Below are 17,499 nucleotides of genomic sequence, written 5' to 3' on the forward strand. Positions count from 1 at the left end.
TCGATTCATCGCTCTGTTGAGAATGTCTTGAGTCTTAACCAGGAACATACTCTGAGTTGAGTGAACTTACTCCCGGACGCGTTTTTGGAACCACATACCTCGAGTAAGCAAGGTTTAGGGTTAATCAACCGAAAGTTCAGGGTTGAGCTGACGGTAAGTTAACCGTGCTTTCTGGAATACACCCCAGGTTAACAAACAGAGCATGGGTTTTTCAAACAAAGAACAGTTTTCACACTTTTAGGGGAAATCAACTTATGAATGACACCAACACTTCACCTTTATCATATAAACCATTTTTAAGTCATTTTGCCAGATTATAATGCACGCAAGCTTTGTAAATTTCCATATTTGTTGAGTTTATTCTGTTTGTTTGTGCTCTCTGTCTCTGTAGCTTTGTGCAGTGGAGTGATTGAAACGCTGCCCTATAGATTCTGCTGGTTTGTGAGACCTGTCCGTGCTCTAAGCCATCTTGAAGTTGCAGACACCACAGGAATGTAAAACAGCTCCTCCTGTCAGTGAGGTGTGTGTGTGTGTGTTTGTAGGCAGGATGCGGTGGTGGCATTGATGGAGCGAGATGTTTGTGTGTTTCACAGCCGCCCTGACCGCACTGTCTTGCCGTGTAGAGAAAATGGCAATTCTTGCGATCTCACTGCACCACTTTTCTTCATTTGACTCTGATTAGCTTTGATAATGTATCTGTGCCATTACCCAGCTAATAAAAGGGAGGAGGGCAGCCGAGGGGACGGGGGTAATGGGGTCTGAGCTTCGTGACTTGAGAAAACACACTGACGAGCTCTCCCGAGGAGCGCTTGAATCACAAGTGACTCATGGGGTGCCTTGCCTCAGTTTGGCTAAATGTAACAATCCTTTAGTCACTGTTACCGACCTGGACAGCTCACAGCAGGTTGTAGAGAGCCGGACCATCTCAATGGGACTATATATCAAGGCTGATGGGGGACTGTGGTTTGAGCCTTGAATTTCCCTTCAGGACAGAATGGAGTTCATAATGTTGAGCCTGAAAAGTCTTTAGCTTTTTCCTTTAACAAACAGAGTTGTCAAACATATAGTGCTACGCCTTCGCTCTGAAGTATGAATACAGTTTCAGTTGTGTTTCCACATACTTTTGGTGCATTTACAGTTAATTTACAGAGAATGTAATAAAAGTCATTTCCGACGTGAAGCCAATTTTCATTTCTTGGTTTGCTGTTGCTATAAAATGAGGTAAAAATCCAAAAAGCCCCCAAAAATAATGTAGAAATAGCTCCTAGGTTTGGAGTCGTATCTTCAGTTTTGAAACAATTAAGCTATATATTTTGTAGCTATACAGTATAGAGAGGTTGCAAATATGTGACCCTGGTCCACAAAACCAGTCATAAGTGTCAATTTTTCGAAATTGAGATGTATACATCACCTGAAAGCTGAATAAATAAGCTTTCCATTGATGTGTGGTTTAGGACAATATTTGGCTGAGAAAATCTGGAATCTGAGGGTGCAAAATAATCAAAATATTGAGAAAATCGCCTTTAAAGTTGTCCTAATGAAGTTCTTAGCAATGCATATTACTAATCAAAAATTAAGTTTTAATATATTTACAGTAGGAAATTTACAAAATATCTTCATGGAACATGATTTTTACTTAATATCATAACGATTTTTGGCATAAAAGAAAAATCAATAATATTGACCTATACAATGTATTCTTGGCTATTGCTACAAATATACCGCAGCGACTTAAGACTGGTTTTGTGCTCCAGGGTCACATATGGTGATGAAAAGGAGAATTTGTATTTATTGTATAATGATGTATTATACAATAATTAAAATAATAATGTTATTATAAAAATATCAATTATAAAAATAAAAATATACATAAATTATATATATATATATATATAAGTAATAAAATACAAAGCTGCTCTTTGGAAAAAGTAGCTTGTTAAAAGAAAAATAATAGAGTTACAATAGACTTGTTTTCAACACATTGAAACTTTGACACTCTGAATGTGGCTTGCAACATTTCTGATCCCTTCCCCTCAAACTTTGTGCTTTCTTGCCTTTCCTTACAAATAAAAGTGGCAAAAAGGCCCCAAAATTGCAGTTTGGCTTTGTAGCATCTTCAAAGATACCCCTGAATGACCCATATCAGCTCTGAGGACAACAGCAAAAAAGTCCATTTGTCCCATGATATGGCCACAGGAAGTGATGCGAAGCGCGTTACTATTTTTCTTCAATCCCCCACTCCTTCTCATTTCTTCTTTCTTTGTGTTAATCCCTGAGTGTGGCGGGTGAGCGAGCAGCAGGCTAAAACCACGACTCTAAATGAGGCTCAGAGAGAGTCAGAAGAGCCGCTGACAGCTTTATAAATGGCTTTCCCACTTGATATATGTTCACCCAACTCTGGTCCAATTTCGTTTAACTATTGTTTTCTTACTGTTGCTTCAGTCCATTTCAACAATTGTTGCTTTTTGTCTGAGCAAGCATGTATTTTGCATAAAGCCACAGCAGGCTTTCAAAGATGAGAGAGCAGTGAAGTTTATGGGCATTTTAATTAATTCTGTGAAAGAAGTAGCAATTATGTCCACAACATTTGATGAAATGTACTAACATAGAAAAATTTATATAAAACAAATGTAAATTATATATAATGTATAATATTTTCATTTATACAATTCTAATAATAAATTAGATTAAATTAGGTTCCACTCTCATCTAATATTTTTAATGGTTTTTATTTTTTTTTAAATTATGAAGTATGACACAAGTTAAAATTATATTTTAAGTTAAATTAACATTATATATTTTTTCAAATTTGTATTTAAAATTCATGTTTTTGACTTGGCCTAGTGAAAAACCATCCATCCCAATTAAAAAAGTAATATATTTAAATTACATTTATTTCATACTAAGTAATCTATTAACATTTACTGACATACCTCTCGAGACGTGCTGTTATATAAAAACTATAATTAAACTTTATTTGGAGTACTACTTGTGCACAATGCACATTTCTTAATATTAAGCCTAAAATGTGTTTTAATGTCACAATTGATGAGGATTTTTGAGTAATATCGATCTTCAAATGCAAGATATAAAGTGTGCCTAAAGTATACTAGTAATAGTTCCACTTTAGCACAATCAAATATACTTCAGTATATCTTTAGTTGGACTTCGGCACTACTTTTGCACATTAAGTGCAAAATTAGTTGTTCCAGTTTAGCAGACTTTAAGTATACCAGTTTAGTATACTAAAAGTACAATTGCAGGGGTACTTTTATTAAGTACATAAATATATAAACATATTTGTACTTAGCATGAAATAAATGTATTTCAAATACCTTTTAGTATATTTATTTTTCTTTGAGATTGGCGGCCATTTTAGCTTTAAATGTTCTACCCCATCTCACTTTCAGATTATCCCAGCATATTCATTTTATTAATTCACTTTCAGTCATTTTTAGCACTTGTCTGAAAATGAAACTTTTACAGAAGTTTGCTTTAAAAAATCACCCTCCAAATGCAAAAAGCTCCGTTTTCTTAGAACGACTCTGAAATGTTATGTTACAAACCACATAGAGAGACAAACCATTATTAAATGTCACCGAGCACCATGAGAAGAAATCCCAAAATGGAACATTTCAAGTGGAGGTCATTGTTTCCACCCAAGCAAGCTGTGGAACTCGAGCACGAAGCTGAAATGTGTGGAGTGTCTCCATCCCACTAATTCTCTCTTTAATTAAAGCAGGCAAAGGCGAGGGCTCTCACAGCCGCCTGATCTCTGAAGTGTTTTTGTGTTGGCACCAATTACACCTTCCTTCTTAACGCCACATGAATGGCGGTTTGATTGGAGGGTAAAGCCCCAGTATTAATGGCAGTGTTTCATATGGCCCTTTTTAGAGGCCTTTGCCATTTGTGACGGCACAGTGCATTTCTTTTCCCCTTTCATTCCCGTCAGAGAAAAGATGACATTGAGTGACTGGCCCAATCTGTTCCCTCATGTGAAACATAGAGAGTGCCATGTCTTCTCTTTTTTTCCGCCTTTATTTTGAAGTCCGTTCTCGTTTCAATTTTGTCCCCCCTCACCCACGCTCGAAATCCACTGCAATGCGTTAGCCAATATCTGTTAGTTGTCTCGAGTTCTTGTGCCTCGGCGTGCCTTTGACAATTGCAAATGTAAAGTTCACAACTGACTGCCTTTGCATCTGCTCCTCGAAGGCCGTGCCTGCTTGACGCCGGGAAGGCCGTGTGAATTGAAATTCCTCCGACGTGCTTCAAGAACCTCGCTCTCAGACTCTTGTGGGAGGGGGAGGCAAGATCAATTGCAATAAAACCTCACCTCAAAAAGGTGCTGTTGAAGACCATCTCGGGAATCCCGAAGTGACGTGATGCCTCGACCAGAGGAAGGTGAGTGTGGCCGTCGTCTGCAGGTTATAAATACTTTCACCTCAACAGTCAATAATGACATCTCGTAGGCCCCCAGAGCTGTCGCTGTCCAATAACTCAACACGGTGCGCATGTCACTCAGTAGGACAACCTGAGAAAACAATAAATCTCTTTAGGTGGAGTTATAGCACAACATGCCTTTTATTTATTTATTTATTTATAATTTACTTATTTATTTATTTATAAAAAATAAAAATACAAGACAAGGATTCAGGAAACTTCATGAAATCATAAACATTTGTAAAATTTCCATAAAACAGTTTTCAGTAAACAGTAGTTCATAGTGACCATGCAGCTCCATAAAAAGCTTCAGAAGATGATTCACAGATTAATTTATATCCAATTTCTATTCCAATTTCTCATATATATATGGGTGGGTAAGATAATGTTCTATTGTCTTTCAGTGTAATAGATATAAAACAACATACTTATTCTGACCTGTACTTATTAAAATATATAAAGTGATCATAGCATTTTTTTATATTTTAAATTATTAAAAACTTATTGCTGACGAATTAATAAAACCTAGTGGTTTGAATTATAGTGGCAAAGATTGGTATTTGAAATTACAATTATTATTTTTTTATGTTTTCTAATGATTCTCATTCTAAATATGCCTGACATGATTTTTTTGTTATATGAACTATTTTTATACTGAATGATATTTAAGTGGGTTTCTTCTGTAAATCATGAATGAAAATGTATAATAGTTATTATTTTTGTTCAGAGAAAAAATAAAAAAATAAACAGGACACATTCTATGAAAAAATATTTTATTTTTATTGTTTTGATGCTTGAAACTCTTTTTTTGTAACCCATATATAAATATAAAATTTGGTCAAATGTTGTTTTTATTACTTTTTTTATGTCAGTTAAAATAAATCATGGTGCTTTCTCAAATTGAACTTTTTCATAATGCATTTATTTTTATTTCCTGGCAACGTTCCCATTATTACATAAACACAATAAATGTCCGTTTGAAAGGCCAATTATTAGACAAGCAAACATGACTTTATGAAGGTGCAAAGAGGCTGACAGGCAGCACATTGTCCGATGACTTTGAGTACAGCCTGCACCATCATGTTGGCCAGATAAGGAGAGCTTATGGGCTCTAAAACAATGAGACGTGAAGCCAGTCATCACTAATGGTTAGACAGCCAAATCAATGCGTAGAAGCTCTTATTGAATACAGTACAATACTGTGACGTTTGTTGCAGCAAAATTGTTTGGCTGCACACTATCTTTAGTTCGGCTGCAATGATGGAACACCATTAATCTGTTTTTTTGCCTCTCCTCCTCTCTCGTTCACTCGCTCTCTCTCTCTCTCTCTCTCTCTCTCTCTCCCCATCTCCTCCTCATCCTCCTTATCTTGGTGACTGTGCAACAACTAATCCCGAGGGATTTGAACCTAATGAATCTCATTGATTTGTTCTAGAGGGATGAGGAACAAGACGGAATGGGGTGTTTTGACACAAAAAAATTAGATTCACCCTCAAGTGTCTTTTGGGCTCGGTAAGCTTAAGAGGTGAGAAAGAAATTTGGACTTCAGGTTTATAATTAGACTTTCCTCTCATGAACTCTCAGCTAAGTCTTTTTGCCGCCATTCTGTAACCCCAATGCTCACCTTGTTCTTGCAAAACTGCAATATCCTTTTGGTTTCCTCCTTTTGGTGGATGTGGGCGGAATAGGAATCCCTTTCAAGTAAATCAACGTGCTACTTCAAACCCCCGAGGCACAATTTTTTTGCATTAAACCAGAGTCAGTGAATGAATTACTTAAGAGGTGTTTGTGGAATTTCGTAGAGTGTAAGTTCTATGTATAATTTTTTAATCTTTAATTAAAAAGAAATTTGTGATTTGAGGAATCACAGGAAGAATTGCATTCTATTGGTGAGCTAAAATAACAGCTGTCCTCGGTGACCATCATAAAAGGTAAGGTGATGTTTGCTGTTTTATACATTTTATAGTATTCTTGCAAGTAATGGTTGTGAAACAAAGTAAAATATTTGGTAAGATATCATATTTTCGACATATATATCGTTTTGGCACCCCCGTCGTTTTAAAATGACCTATAACAACCATCATGTTACGTTCTCGCTGTGTAAATCCACCTTTGTGGCAAAGTTGTATATTTAATTAATTCTTCAATTCCCACTCCATTGGTAGCAGATTGTTTGGGGCTCCTCCTTTTAATTAGCTTCCCTCTAGCACCGGGGCACAATGTTTCAATTAGACACTCAATTAAATTCAATGATCATAAAATACAATTACCACCATGGTGCAGCTCTTCGCTGAAACCAATTACGGTAGTGGTAACAAGCGAGAAGAAGTTCTTTCATCATGGACGAGAAGCAGACAGGAAGAAAGTCGTCTAGGGACGTGCGCTTCTCTTCTCCCGTTAGCAGTGTTGACACTGGAGTAGGAAGAGTAAAATGCTGGGAGGCCCGGCGTGGTGCTTGACCCTCTTGAGATGAGCAATTATGGGTGATTTGCCAGTTGGTGAGTTGATAACTAGATGTGTGCGCTTCTGTGTGTGTTTTCCCCACAGAAACAACCACTCATTTATCTTGAGAAGTGAAAATTTCACTCCACAATTTGTCTTAAAAAGGTGTTAGTGTAGTTTCTATGCCAGTCATGCCATTTTAACACTCCCTCCGCCATTGGTCAGGCTCAACGATTAGCCACGCCCTAAACTCACTCCATTGGTTGAGCAAATGTTGCTATGCTGAGCTGGTCGGATTGTTTAAACAAACAGTTTACTGTTTTGACAGCACCACAGAGCCACAGTGTTTACACTTTTTTGGGAGGGAAATCAACCTACATAAAGTGTTGGCTTATTTGTAATTGACTAAAGTTTAACTGGGAAAGGAGAAAGTATTTTAACATTTAAAAATTTACACACTTCAGCTTTAAGTAGTCAAAAGCCTGACAGATGCCAAAGGGAACTGTTATCGAGGCAAATTATTGTTCTAGTTTATGACAGAGACAAATGGATACTGTCAAAGCAAATTTTAAAGAACAGGTGATGATTTTTATATATTACAAATTGCAAATGCACATTAGAGGACTTTTTTTAGTACCTGTAGAGTAGTGTGGCGCTCTATCAATTCGACAGTAATATCAAATGTCAAATGCAAATGATGAAACGTTATTCATGCCTTGAAAAGTTTCAGGTGTGGGAGGTAAAAACTTCTGAGCGTCGATGCCTGCAGCCATTTAAGGGACGATCGAATCACTCACCAGCAACGCTTGGCATGTGCAGGGATTTCAGCCCGACGCAGACCGACCGCTGCGGAAAATTGGCCAGTGACCCCCGAGATGGGTCAGTTCCAATTCACAGATGGCAAATTGCGTGGAAGGCATTGATTAATGGGAAATACACAACACGTTATAGTCGGTGGTGTCATCCTCGCTCTCTGAGTAGCCCGGGCCCGCACCCTCTCATTCCCCTCCCTCACCTTTCATCAAGCTAGTGGATGAAATAACAATCTAACAATTGATCTCACCCCCTTGCAATTAATGGCCTTCTCGTTGGCGTAATTTGCAGAAGAAAATAAACAGCAACGTAACTGAGACCCGGCAAATGGAAGTGTGAGATACTTGTGTTCATTCGCCATTTAGCACATGAGGTACTTTCAGTTGATTGTCACTCAAAGGTAATTGGGGTTCTACGTATATCAGCACAGTGAGACGGCTCTAATAATAGAAGGACGCAGCTATGCTTGTAGGAATACAATGGCGGTAACACAGTCTAGAAATCTGACTGCAAGTAGCAATGCCCAGTGATATATTTAAAATATATAGTACATCCAACAGCATGTATACAGTACCCTCATGTAAGCGATATAGACTATAGCATTAAAATATTTATCTTTATCCATATACATACAGTACACTCACATAAAGCGATATACTGTAGACTATAGCAAATCTCAACTGAAAAAAAACTGCACAATGTAACTTTATTATTGGCCAGCTCTGATCTGCTAAATGCAACTATAAAGCATGACGATATTAGGATATTACAAACACTGACATGATTATATTTTTTTTGTAAAGCTGCTTTGAAACAATGTGTATTGTGAAAAGCACCAATAAAACTAACATGAATTGATTTACTAACTGTACTCAATTTTTCAGTACCATGACAGTAGTTTAATTATAAAAGCTACACTGAAATGAGCTACCTTTGGCAACAATTAGCCATGTAACTTTTTGAAACAATACTAAAGGTCTATCACTATTTGTAGAGATCCTAGACTATTTGTTTAAAGGGGTCATATGATGCGATTTCAATTTTTCCTTTCTCTTTGGAGTGTTACAAGCTCTTGGTGCATAAAGAAGATCTGTAAAGTTGCAAAGACTAAAGTTTCAAATCCAAAGAGATATTCTTTATAAAAGTTAAGAGTCAGCCACGCCTACCTAAAACGGCTCGTTCTAACACGCCCCCACATATCTACATCACTATGTGGGAAGATTTGCATAACGCCGCCCAAATGTTCACGCAAAGAAAGAAGGCGTAACTTTTATTCTCGCTGTAGTATTGTTGTTGCCGCAGCCATGTCGTGAAGGCACTGTGTGATTCGTTGTGAAAGCGAAACTACTTTGTTTGGCCTTCCAAAAGAGGATGATATCTGCTTCGTCATGCCTGGAGCTGGTCCATGCTGGTTGCTGAGGAAATACAACAACTTTGCGCTGTGGATCGCCGGATCGGCTTTCACCGTGGACGAAGCGAAGTCCAGCCCGGGGTCATCACATGTGGTTGCCGCAAGCCCGCAGGACGCTCCTTCGTCGAATCCGCCGCCTCTGCTCACTCTAGCCCTCCGGCCGTTCCTCACTCTAGCCCCCAGCCTCTGCTAACTCTAGTTCGCTGCCGCTCACTATAGGCCACCGTGTGTGACGCTGTGTTTCGTTGTGAAAGCGAAACTACTTTGTTTGGCCCTCCAAAAATGGACACGACTAGAAATCAGTGGTTAAGTTGTATTTACAACACTGTTCCAGAACACTTCAACCCAAATATTCAGATGTGTGCAGCACATTTTATGGAGGACTGTTTCCTGATCCTGGGAGAGTAGACTACAATGCCGGCAGTTCTGACTCACGTAAATACGTTTTCGCGTTTCACAAAGGCGGGGCATAGAGGAGAAACAATAATGTACAGTATGTGGAAAATAATGTGTTTTTTTAACCTTAAACTGCATAAACACATTTCATTACACCAAATACACAAAATAATGTTCTTTTTAGCAGCATCATATGACCCCTTTAAAGAAGACAGAACTAAGGAACTAATTAAACAAAAAGGTTATTTTAGTTATTTTACTTTGTTGTGAAATATTTAGTTAAATGCTGCTATTCATCAGTTTTTTTGTTTGTTTTGTTTTGTTTTGTTTTTTTTGTTATAGGAACTAGAGTGTTTTTTATACTTATTAGATGTATTTTGTGTAAATTCAGATTTCACCTCCATTGTTTTTGTTATAAAGACTGCTATGATTACAAAACATTATATTATCTGATAGTTATGTTTAAACAATTTGTTATCTTAATTTGTGTTCCAAAGATGAAAAAAGGTCTTACGGGTTTGGAACGACATGAGGGTGAGTAATTAATGACAGAATTTTCATTTTTGGGTGAACTATCCCTTTAAATAGCTTCAATGTAGTTTCTGTTAGTAGCTTGTATTGTAACTACTTTAAAAAAAATTATGAGTAACTTGGAAAGTTTGAAAGTAGCTTCCCCAAGACTACTAGAAATACAGAGACATTGACTGCGGAGACACAGGTAATACAAGTACAGATGAAAAGAGATTGATTATTATCCACGGACCAAACAAAAATATCTTTCAGTCTTCCGAAAGTCAGCCACACGCTTAGGGAATCGACTTATTCAATATTAATCATCATTCAAATCTCTTTCCAGTAACGTCTTGTCCAGTGTCCCCTAGAAAGAGTCATTTTTCTACCTTTTAAAGTGAATGTTTTTGTTTTTTTAAGACTGGCTGATGGCAAATTGCCCTGACTGACTCATAAAAGGAGCAGGGAGGTCAGCAGTATTGGAGAAATATCATGTTTGATCCAGAGCTCTTTTTCGTGTCTAGGCAGAAGATGACATATGGTTCTGACTCACCTGTAAAGAGGCCTCTTCCATAGCTGTCTAGCAAGAGTAGGACAACAGAGGACGCAATAACGGTGACTTATGAACAAACATGACAAACTACAGCTCTATTTTTGCAGTTCTTTTGGGAATCAGAAAGGCTCTTGAGCAGAAAAATGAAATTTTTGTCATTATTTACTCTCAATCATGTCATTCCAAAATCACAAATTATGTGTTCTCCTTTTGTGTTCCACAGACAAAATAGGCACATACAGGTTTGGAACGTCATGAGGGTAAGTAAATCATGATAAAAGTTTTACTTTTGGGCACTATTTTTTTTTAAAGAGTCACCAAACAGTTGGAACAAATGATACATTGATACACTGTTTTTTCATTGCTGCAGATCTTCTTGAGCTGACAGCTTTGAATTAGCATATTTTGAGTGGGTATCTAATCTAGTGAAAGCAGGTGTAATGTAAGAAAGAGCTTGACATGCTGTCACCTTCACCTCCATGTCGGGTTTTATCGAGGAGGGCAGAATTTGATTGATGCCGTACTGCACCTTCACACATTTGCTCTGACGAAGAATACTGCTGCTCTTCACTCATATCGCCTACACAGATAAAGAACAAAAAAGCCTGACTGAAACAAGGTGAATGACGTCTCATCTCGGTGACAATTCAAAGACAGTGAGGGCTTGCTGTAAGTATTTTCAGACAAATAATACACAGAATCATGCTATTAAAATAATACTAATCCAGTTGAAGCTGTTATTTATTTTTGCTCATTTTCACAAAAACATTTTTCTAGACCACTTAAAGTTGTGATGTAATGAAAGTAGCAACAGATTATTTCTTTTCTATTGTGACGTATATTAAGGTGACCAGACGTGCCACTTCCCAGGGACACGTTCTGCCCAGGATTTCTAAATTGCCTAAAATAACCAGGTGTTGGTTGTTTGCGCTGCACCGATCGAACGTTGTATGACATCAAAGTACCGCGAGAGTGATTCGAAAGCATAAGGAGCCGTCTGCTCTGCTCTCTATTGCACTCGCAGTACTTTGATGTCATACAACAACTGATCTGTGCAGCACAAACAACCAACGCCTGGTTATTTTAGGCAATTTAGAAATCCTGGGCCGAACATGTCCCAGGGAAGTGGCACGTCTGGTCACCTTAACATATATTCAAGTGAAACTGATTATTCAAAAACAAAAAAAAAATGTAAGGCGGGACTTGGTTCAATCCATCGATCATTGATTGAATGCACTGTAACAAATATTTCTGAAGTTGTAAATAAAACAAAAACTATTGGAGTATGCTTTACAAGAAAATTTAATGCTAACTAAATGATTGGAGAAGAGAGAAGTTTGTTTCATCATAAGAGTTATATTAATTACAAGAGCCATAAAAATGTTATAAAAAAAACATTTGAAAAAGTTGCATTTAGAAAATAGATAGGGCGAGGACACACCTTCTCTCCAAAACACTTAAGAGGTGGAGAATGTTTTCTGATTGGATATGAAAGGGAGGGTAATTTCCCTAACTCTTTGTTGCTGTCACAGAGAAACAAACTGATAGTGATGTATTCAAATATTAGGGATATTTTATGCATCAAAGGTGCACTAAGCGATTTTTGCCAAACGATGTTGATATTTGAAAGCACCAAAACAAACACGCCCATACCCCGAACTGGACCTTGCCCCTATTTTTATATCTCCGCCCCACATGTACGTACACAACCGATCGCGGAAACAAGCGAATATGACACAAGCATATTCAAACAAAAGCCAACACAGATAAGTTGTGTGAAACAATGCAAAATCGACGTTACTCACCTATCAAAAAGAAACAACGTAACCTCCTTGAGTTTCTCTCCACCGCTAGAAAGCTGCTCCGATATTTACGCGGGTCCTACCTCTTGCCTGGTTATAAAACTTCTTTTTAATATTTTGTTCCTTCAATATTTTCCTCTTTTTTCATCTTCCAATTATCTCTATCTACAGTCGATCTGCTAATATCCGTCTGTGCACTCAAATGGAGCACTCTCTTCTCTCTATCATTACAAGACATGTCCCTTACTGCTGATTGGCTACAAGTGTGTTTTGGAAATCGGTCCGACACTGCGGTCAAAAGCGTTTTTCAAAATTGCTTAGGGCACCTTTAAATTGCATGAATAGCTAGTAAAACTGTCACAGTCTTCAGCTGGTGTGCACTAGATGGCCACCAGAGGACACTGTGTCTTTTGTGTGAGCACATGGCTTGTTGTGTGTTTGTTTGTGCCATGTGCTCTCCTGTCTATTGTCTGACAACGCCCATCTTGTTACCTGATTATTGTTTCAGTTGTTCCACCTGTGTCTCCCTCATTACCTGCCCTACTTAGTCTCCTAGTGTTTGCTGTCCTGTGCTGGTTCGTTATTATTTGTATGTATGTGTGTTGGCTGTACCTGGGTTGGATGTACCTGTGTCGATCTCGGCCATGCTCTGTCTGCCTGTTCTTCCCCCTCGGGGTAGTTTTTGTTGTTGTTTTATTTTATTAATAAAGAGCCCATACCTCCTGCATTTGAGTCCTCCCCTCATCTCTCCACCCGCACAGTGACAAAAACATGTAAACTATATAAAGTAATTTAAAAGCTATCTTGCCTCATCATATTCTTTGTTACAGGCCTAATTTCCCCTCATTTAATTGCAGCATGAACACAAACCCTGAACCAGAACCACAGAAAAGTGTGCTCGGCCACTGACTGGCCATTTAAGCTGCATTGAACTCTGCACCCAATGTGTTGAAAGCCTCCTTATCATATTCGCAAAAAATGGCTAGCAATGACAAAACAGGGCCAGTGTTCTTGGATTAATCGGAACTGGTGCACAAGCGTACAAGCGAACAGCTAGGCTTCTCGACGCTTGTAAAGTAGAGCTAGACGTCATGCTGTGAAGGTGGAGTGCTAAGTCAACTGTAATCCACTTAAGATGGCTCAACATCATGAACTGTTCAACGCGCAAAGAGCCTGTTATTGTGGTTTCTCATGCTTAACTCCCAAAACCCTGCTCTTTTGTTTGTTTTCATTTACAATAATGACAATATATTTTTTTAAAGGATCTTTTGTCACTTAAGTCCTTTTGGGTTGAGTAACATTTCAAATCCCTTATACATGCTAAATACTAGTTGTTGTTGTTTATACTAATTTCTTTAGTGGTGCTTCCTAATGCAATCATCACTAAACATTATTAAATATAATGTTATGAATGTCCACTGCCATTCAAAAGTTTGGGGTCGGTGAGATTTTTAAATGTTTTTGAAATTCTTTTATGCTCTCCAAGGCTCTATTTATTTTATCAAAAATACAGTAAAAGTATTAATATTGTGAAATATTATTACATATTAAAATAACTGTTTTCTATTTGAATATAGTTTAAATATAGTTTGAATTTTTAGTTTTCATCGAGCTAAATTTTTAGTATTCATTATTCCAGTCTTCAAAGTTATGTGATCTTTCAGAAATCACTCTAATAGGCTGATTTGCTGGTAAAGAAACATTTCTTAATATTATCAATGCTGAAAACAATGCTGCTTAATAATGTGGCAGAAACGGTGATACTTTTCAGGATTCTTGGATTAATAGAAAGTTCAAAAGAACAGCATTTCTATGAAATACAAATCTATTATAGCTATATGTATTTATTTACAAAACTTATAAAAGTATTCATTTCTTTCTACCATACTATAAATCACTGCTTGTACACAGACATAAATATTACAAATATTAAAAATTGTGCAGCTTCAAATTACTTTTTTTGAGTAGTCAGTTAGCAAAGCACTTACAACCAATTAGAACCCCCAGCAACCGTACAGCAACGCTTTAACGGTCAATCAGAACACTTTAGCAGCCACATAGCAACCATCTGGCAACCACCCAGCCCCAGCTTTGTAGTAGATGTGAGAAAGCACATTTTTTACTTTTTTTTCCCCCCTAATGTAAAATCTAGTTATTGATACGTTTTTTTAACCATATCACTTAAGATTGTAGTATTTATTAGTAATCTACTCTTCAGCATACTTATTTATGAACACATTAATGCATCGTGAGATATTTTAGCGGAGTGCTGAGTCATCTTCAATAAAACTTGGCTTAATGTGATGCTGGATGGTGGCCAGATCTCCTCCTCTGCTCAATATATCACACATGTATAACCACAACAAGACTATGCACGTTACACCATCCATCCATCAGCGTGGACGAGTGCTGCCGCCCCTCCGCTCTTTCTCTGTCGGTGAGTGGAACACCTGTAAATAATTTCTTTTACTTTGCAGCAGATTTTTCATTTTACTTGGCAATTGTGTTACTTGTCTTTAGAGGGGTCCTGAAATACAGGAACCTTGTCCTGGCATACCACTGATTTTGTTTTAACAAGTTTATTCGCAGCAGGCATGGCGTTTCTGACTCTCCAAGCTGATTTGATATGGAGGTAATGCATTAGCATGATGAGAGTAGAAGAGTTCAGATTCTCACCTTACAGTTCAGGCCACTGAATGTTTTGAAGGTGTGATGATATTTTGATATCTGCTCATAAATGTGGTGTAAACCATTGAACAAACAAGTTCCCAAGGATAAGAATCATGATATGTGCTACCTTGTATGATTAAGAAATTTTTAGAGCAGGACAATGGTTAGTCAGTTTTTCGAGTTTGTGTTGCTTTCATACCAATTGTGAACTGTACCAGAGTTGACATGATTTTACACCAAACAAACATACCAAACTCTGACGTCAAACAGATTTGGCACTAAGTCATAAAAATTATCTGTGAATATTTCATTCCAGAATCCATTTTTGCGTTATAAATCATATAGGAGTAAACACATGGGTAAACCCAAAATACCGCCTGAGGTGTCTGACCTTGGAGAGGGGTAAAAAGTAAAAAGAAAAAGCGGGGAAAAAAATAGCTTGCAGGGAGGCTGTAAACTTTGCTCGTCTTCCAAGTGTGCCCCTGGTGTCAAGTCCATTTCATTTTGCAAAACATTTCATTTCCATTTCACTGTTTAAAAGTTGGGCAGGACTGCTCTGGATAGCCGGAGAATAAATTCTCCTCTAGGCTATATGGAGGGAAAAGCAGCTTATTTCTGATGTGGTCGTGAGAATGAACCAAATACACTCCGGGGAAGAAAAGTGCCTTGAGATAAAGAAGTGTGTAAGATGCCACGGAAACTTGTGCAGGTTTATCTCCTTACGTTCTTTAGAGCGTTAAATCTTCCAACAACTTCATAAGAATGCTTCCTCTAGGATATATATAGAGAGAGCATTCCAGAGTCACTTCCAGATATCAAACTTAAAAACAGAAATAAACTGTACATATGTTCATTGTACAGTAGCATTGTTGCATTTAATTTGGCACGATATTTTCAATAACTTGAGTTTTTCTTTCTTGCAATGCACTTTTAAAAAACCTTGCAGTGTGATAAAAGCTTATTTATATTTTATATTTTTATTCTAATCAACGTTTTAGAAAAAAAATTAAAGTGTTTTTAAAGAAATATTTTAAATATTTTTTTGAGAAATATTTGATTTGTTAACATTAAGCATTAGGTATTATGAACTAACAATAAACAACATTGTTTTAGTATTTATGATGTTCATTTGTAATACATAAACTATTGATTCTTATTATAAACTGTGTAGTAGGTCTTGTAGAAAACACTTTTTCCATTATTTTGAGATCACGTAACCAGCCGTGTCATACAATTGACCCGTCGCAGGAAGCTTGATTGACAGGTGATCTGACCAATCATTTTGTATGACAAATCAGACAGGAGAGTAGATTAATGTGGGTGCACTTACACTTGAAAAATGGTGTGTATTGACGTCTTTCCGCAGTTTAAATAAAATGTTAATTTATGTTTATTTTCGTGTAAATATGAAAAATTATCCACTCATGTGCCGCTTAAACTGTCTGAGAACTGTCTGTCTACAGCAATCTGTCACGACACATTAAAGAGATACAAAACAGTATTTATTGTTTGAATTTCTTAAAAAAAAATGTGAAAATTTTTTTTTGAAAGCTGAGACTTTGTTTCATTACAGAAGTAACCTGCTCTGTCTTGTGTATTGGCACGTTGTCAGTTTTCTCTTTGCTCCGCGATGTATTTTTCACTGCGTGAGAACATGATGTGTGGCGTGAAGTCTCAGTAAGCCTGAGATTTGTCTTTCGTACCTTCAGTGAAGTTGAATAACGTCTCAGGTTACGTATGTAACCATGGTTCCTCGAGGGAACGAGACGCTGCGTCGGAGGACGCTTCGGGAATGCCCTTCAGCGTGACCGGCTCTGAACCTCGTGTGTAATCAGACCAATAGATGGGCGAGACGTCACAGGCGGGTGACGTAATGACCAGGCAGCTATAAAAGCACGTGCGGTGAGACCAGCGTCAGCTTCTAGGAGTGAAGCAAGCGCTGGCAGAGATGCCGAAAGTATGGCCCCGAGACGCAGCGTCTCGTTCCCTCGAGGAACCATGGTTACATACATAACCTGTTCCTCTTCAGGAACTCGAGCTGCATCGGAGGACGCTTCGGGAACGAGAATGCCCACGCCGCCAGACTTTCAAATCTCGCCTAGTGTGGAAGCGAGCACAGCTAAGGCGCAAGAACAGAGGAGCCAGGATTGGCTGCAGTGTCGCAGATGTCCTGCATCGAGACACCTGCCAAGAAGGCCTTAGAGGCCGCCACACTTCTAGTAGAGTGAGCCTTGACCCCAAGAGGCGAAGGGAGATCAGAGGACTCATAGGCAATAGAAATGGCATCTACTATCCACCGACTGAGGGTCTGTTTTGTAGCTGGAAGACCTCTCTTAGGGGGACCATAGCATACGAGCAGTTGGTCCGCCCTTCTCCACAGGGCAGCTCTGTGGACGTATGCATCCAGTGCTCGCACTGGACATATACAGTTAAGCTTCTGCTGGTCTGGATCCCCTAAGGGA

This window comes from Sinocyclocheilus rhinocerous, unplaced genomic scaffold (genome assembly GCF_001515625.1).
Source record: "Sinocyclocheilus rhinocerous isolate Xijiao unplaced genomic scaffold, SAMN03320098_v1.1 scaffold568, whole genome shotgun sequence".
Classification (NCBI taxonomy): domain Eukaryota; kingdom Metazoa; phylum Chordata; class Actinopteri; order Cypriniformes; family Cyprinidae; genus Sinocyclocheilus; species Sinocyclocheilus rhinocerous.